A 6,000-nucleotide genomic window follows, 5' to 3' on the forward strand; every position below is an offset into this window, starting at 1 on the left:
CCATCACTGCTCTAAAGCAAGGGATCATGAGATTAGGTTGAAAGGGGGAAGATTCAGGAGTAATCTTAGGAAATATTTCTTTACAGAGAGGGTGGTGGGTGCATGGAACAGCCTCCCAATGTGTTCGGGTTGAGGATCCAGCTAGACTGGGGAATCCCCACGGGAAGAGTCCAGGACTCCAGGGGCAGACTAGGGTAGGGGATCTTCGGCCTATACCAGCCACCTTCCCCGCAGGTTGAGCACTTGGGTTCTGGTGACTGACAGGACTTGAACAAGGGAGAGACCTAATGCAAAAGCTGGACTGGAATTCAGAGTGGAGACAGAAGTCAGACAGGACCAAAAAGGCAGGCTGTAGGCTGACTTCAGACGGGACTGGAGACAGAAGCCAGAGGAGACTTGGGATGCAGGCTGCAGGGCTGGAGGCTGATGTCTGGTGGGTCTGTAGCTCAGGTAGGAACCAAGGTCTGGGATGGTACACTGGAACACGACAGGAGGTAATGATACGGGCAAGCTTGAGACAGGAGGACTGGAAGCCAGGGAGCAAGGCTTAAGACTGGCGGCTTAGGGAAGCCACAAGGCAGAAGGCTGCAGAGAGCCACAAGGAATACAAGGTGAGAAGGCTTTTCAAAGCCACAAGGAAGAAGGCTGCTGAGAGCCACAAAGAATACAAGACACAAGGGGCCAAACAGACTCAGACTCAATGATAAGGCCCAGAGTGTAGACTGAGGCAGAGCTAAATAAGCAAAGATTTGCAGAGTCTTGAGGTCACCAAGACTAGATCTGGAAAGAGGGAAGGTACAGCTCCTGGAGGACCTCTGGTGGTTGGGAGGCTGCATGACAAGCAGAATCACAACATAGTGGAAGTGGTGGACACAAAAATAGTATCTGAATTCAAGAACGTATTGGATAAATTCAGGGGATCTCTAAGGAAGTGATAAGAATAATAATGCTAAAATAATTGGACAGATGAGCAGACTGAATGCTCCATATAGTATTTTTCTGCCTTCAACTACTTTGTTTCTATGTGTTACGAATTCAGGAGGTGGACCCCTGTTCCGAGGTAGAGTTGGTGCTACCCAAATGGACAGAGAACCCGTTAGGTCCCTACCGTCGGAGGGCAAGGCTCGAGGAGATGAGTGTTGTTAGACTTCACCCTGGAAGCTCGTGATCCCCCCAGGAGGAGCCTGTAGGGATCCGGCCACTGGGACTTAAGGAACTCCCTGAAGACTAATGAAGGTCTGGACGCAGGCGCCTCCTGCAGGTCGGGGATTCCAGACAGCTGGTGCCTCCAGCTGGTCGTAGGTAGTCTGGGAGTAGAAGTCGAAGGAGAGTCCAAAGCCGGTCCAAGGGTCGAAGTCCAGAGAGCGGTCCAAAGCCAGTCCAGGAACAGACGGGAGAGAGGTCCGAAGCCAGCCCAAGAGCAACACAGGAGAAGGGTCCAAAGCCAATCCGAAGTCAACGCCAATAACACCACAGCCAGTCCGAAGGTCAGGAGCCAGAGTCAATCCAACGAAGAGCCAAACAAGTCCAGGAACACGGGCACCGGAAACCAAGCAAGAAGCCTCAATATCAAGGCAAGGTCTGAGGAGCAGACCTTGCCTTCAGTATCTGAAAATGAGGGAGGAGTCTCAGGAGGGAGCCACGACAACTTCCCCTTTAAATCCTATCTTCAGCCGCACGCAGCTCTAAGGCAGCCAGGAAGGGGGAGGAGTCAGCTCAGCCCTGTTGGGCTCTGCAGCCGGCCTAGCAGCGGCCATGGCCGCGGGGAGAACGCTGGAGGAGGCCCCCTGCTCCTGCAGGAAACTCCGGGCCAACCCGACACCGCGGGTGAATATTTGGTTCCGGCCGCAGTCCGCCACAGCCGGCTGCCATGACAGTTGGCCCCAGTCGCGGCTTGCCGCAGCAGGCGGCCATAACAGTACCCCCCACCTTTAGGCCTCCTCCACACTCCCTCTCCTGGATGGAATCGTGGAGCAGGTCGTCAATGCTTGTTGGCAATGCTTGTCGGCAAATGTCTTGTCTGCATTGGCCGCTTTTCAGCGCATGTGTTGGGTCTGAATCCAGAGCTGCCGCAACTGTACTGCCGTGAGTTGAGCTGCTGGTGAAGGCACTGCCAAAGGGAATGGCAATGGAGGCCTGGGTTGCCGTCCAAACACAATCTGGAATGGGGATGCCCCCGTGGAGGTACAAGCATGAGAATTATGAGAGAACTCAGCCCATGATAGGAGTGTCGCTCAATCATCTTGACGGGAACTGACGTACAGCCAAAGAAATTGTTTCAAGATGCGATTAGTACGTTCTGCCTGACCGTTTGCTTGTGGATGAAACGCAGACGTGTAGTGCAGAGAAATGCTAAACTTTTTACAAAGATTAAGCCAGTAACGAGCTGTAAACTGAGGTCCTCGATCTGATGCAATGTGTTGGGGAAGACCATGGAGACAAAAGATATGGAGCATGAATAGTTGAGCTAGGCAAGGAGCAGACGGGAGGGAGGGCAGCGGGACAAAGTGGGCCATTTTCGAAAAACGATCCACTACTACCCATATCACGGTGTTACCCTCTGAAGGCGGAAGATCCACAATAAAATCGTTAGAAATGTGTGTCCATGGTTTCTTGGGTATGGGTAATGGCTGTAAAAGTCCCTAGGTCTTTCCAACAGGGATCTTGTGTTGTGCACAAGTTGGGCAAGAGTCCACATAAGCTCGAATATCCTTGCGCATCTCAGGCCACCAATAGTATTGTTGAAGGAGTGTTTGCGTCCGAGCTCTTCCCGGGTGCCCAGCAAACTGTGAGTCGTGCCCCCAAGCCAGTACCTTATTACACAGTCTTTTAGGAACCACGGTTTTACCAGATGGAATGGTAAATGTTGCAGAAAGGGTGATACATGCTGGATCTATAATGTGTTGAATAGGTTCCTCAATATCCTCTGGAGAATAGGACCTGGATAAAGCATCTGCCTTAATATTCTTGTTGGCTGGTCGATATCGCAATTCAAAATTGAAGTGCGTAAAAAACATCGCCCACCGAGCTTGCCGTGGGTTCAAGCGTTGGGCTTGCTTGAGGTACACAAGATTTTTATGGTCCGTGTAGACTGTAATACGATGTTGAGCGCCCTCCAGCCATTGATGCCATTCTTCAAATGCCAGAACACTGAGCACCCGCGCACAGGGAGGCCACCCACCACCACCACCACCGGGCACCCTGCTACAATTCACAGTGATGAGAAAGGAAAGAAAAGTGAAGGGATTTAATCTGGAACTGTGAGGTAGAGGGGTGATGTGAGATCCCCGAGAGACCCGCCCCCACGATGTCACTGATGACAGCGCAGGACCGTTAAACGGTGCCAGAACACCGGGCGTTGTGCGCCAAAGGGGCGCGACAAAGGGGCACTCCCCTTTGTGCACCCCTTCCTGCAACCCGTAGTGTTAACCATCTCCATGTTTTTATATCCCTTGTTAACAATTTCCATATTATAAATGTACAATGTATTAGACAAAGGAAATGCCTGATTTCCTGCATTTGTGTTTGAGTGTAAACCGATGTGATATGTAAAATCGAACACCGGTATATAAAAAATAAATAAATACATTTATAGCAAGTAGCTCTTTGTCGCCAATAGCTTAATTATGTTCTGCCGATGAAAACTTCCTGGAAAAATAAGAACAAGGATGGGCAGTTCCTGTGGTGTCATTCTAGCTTAAGACAGCTGCTACTCCTTCGGCTGATGCGTCCACCTTGACTACAAACGGGCGTCTAGGATCCAGATGCCGAAGGCAAGGCTTTTTAAGGAACGCGTCCTTAAGCGTTCGGAATGCCTCTTCAGCTTCTACAGGCCAAGACTTAATGTTTGCCCCTTCTCGAGTAAGAGCCGTGAGGGGTACTGCTAACTTTGAGAAATCCTGGATAAAACTACGATAGTAGTTGGCGAAACCCAGGAATCGCTGAAGAGCACGTAATCCATTAGGTTGAGGTCATTCTTGAATGCATTTTAATTTGGAGGGATCCATTTGAAAACCCTGTTTAGAGATGATATATCCCAAAAACGGAAGAGACTCTTGTTCGAAGATACATTTTTCAATTTTTGCATAAAGATGATTCTCTCTTACACGTTATAAAACTAGAATAACATGTTGTCGATGTGCTTGTAGGTTAGCAGAAAAATCAGAATGTCATCCAGGTAGACTATCACGCAAACATAAAGCAACGGAATATCTCATTAATGAAGTGCTGAAACACTGCCGGAGCATTGGTCAAGCCAAAAGGCATAACAAGGTACTCGTAATGTCCATCTCTGGTGTTGAAAGCCGTCTTCCATTCGTCCCCCTCTCGAATTCTGATGAGATTATAAGCTCCCCACAGATCCAACTTTGAGAACACCTTGGCCTGTAAACGGTCAAAAAGTTCAGCTATTAATGGTAATGGGTATCGGTCCTTGATAGTAAGGGCATTCAGTCCACAGAAGTCAATACACGGGCGTAAAGTCCCATCTTTCTTTCCGACAAAGAAGAAGCCAGCCCTTGCTGGAGAAGTCGAGTGTCTAATGAATCCCTTCTGTAAATTATCTTGGAAATATTCAGACATAGCACAGGTCTCCAAAGCAGATAGAGGATAGACCCTACCACGAGGTGGAATAGCTCCGGGGGTTAGATTGATGCTCCAGTCAAATTCTCGGTGTGGAGGTAAAGTGTCAGCAGCTTTTTTTGAAAATACATCTGCAAACTGACTGTACTGTGATGGCAGTCCCTCAAGGCGAGAGGTGCAAAGGAAACTATCGGAAGAATTGGATCCTTTAATGCAGGTCTCAACGCATGTTGGGCCCCAGTGGAGAAGTCTTAAAGATGTCCAATCAAACTGGGGATTATGTTGTTGCAACCACGGAATACCAAGAACTATACGATGAATGGCTCTTTGGATAACATAGAAGGAGATATTTCGGTGTGGTCTGGTGCTATGTGGCATTCCATAGAAACTGTATGATGGGTTATTCTCCCCGGCAGGGGATCTCTGTGAAAGGAAGATATGACTAATGGCTTAGGACACAGGCGAATGGGAATGTGCAGTTGTTCCACTACATCTTGTAGGATGAAGTTTCCTCTGGCTCCAGAATCAACTAAAGCCAGTGTAGAGAATGAGTGATCTCCAGAACACAGGGTGACATGCAGAGATAGCTGGGAAGCGATGTCTAGGGTTACTCCCCCAATAGAGCTTAGGCTTGGGAGTTTCCCGGACTAGTAGGGCATCGAGCGTTGAGATGGCCCGCTCCTCCACAATATAGACAGAGGCCGGCCTTGCGCCGTCTTTGCCTCTCCTCTGGAGAGAGGGGTCCTTGGCCCAATTGCATGGGTTCTGTGGTAGATGCGGTTCGAGAGACCACAGTAGATGAGCGATAGGAGGTCATTACCACCAAATGCCTTCTCATGCTTGATCCTTCTCGTGCTCTTTCCTGTAGCCGGCGATCAATATGAGTCACTAAGTCCACGATAGAGTCCAGTGAGGGTGGTAACTCCTGGGCTGCCATCACATCCTTTATTCGGGATGACAGACCCTCCAAATATATGGACCGAAGACAATTCTCCTCCCAGTGGAGTTCGGATGCAAGAGTTCTAAATTCAATAGTGTAGTCAGCCAGCGGCCGATTTCCTTGTCGAAGTTGTAGAAGCTTGGAGCCAGCGACCACTTGTTTCCCTAGATGGTTACTGCTTGAAATAATTCCAAAAACTTAGGAAGGTCTTGTAAGACTGGGTCGGACCGTCAGCAGAACGGAGAAGCCCAGGCCAGGGCTTTGCCTTCTAAAAGAGACAGTATATAGGTGGTTTTTGTAAGGTCGTCCGGAAACAACAAAGCTTGAAGGTGGAAATGCATACTGTGTTGCGGTCCCAGTCGCCAGGCTAGCGACCGGGTCCTTACCTTTCTGCCGACTCCCCCGGGGCTGCCGTGATCCGCCGCGTTTGGGGCCTGTAGGGCCGCATGGCAGCGTCTCTCTCCTCGTGGAGACGCCGC

This window comes from Rhinatrema bivittatum, chromosome 14, assembly GCF_901001135.1.
Source record: "Rhinatrema bivittatum chromosome 14, aRhiBiv1.1, whole genome shotgun sequence".
NCBI classification, from domain to species: Eukaryota; Metazoa; Chordata; class Amphibia; order Gymnophiona; family Rhinatrematidae; genus Rhinatrema; species Rhinatrema bivittatum.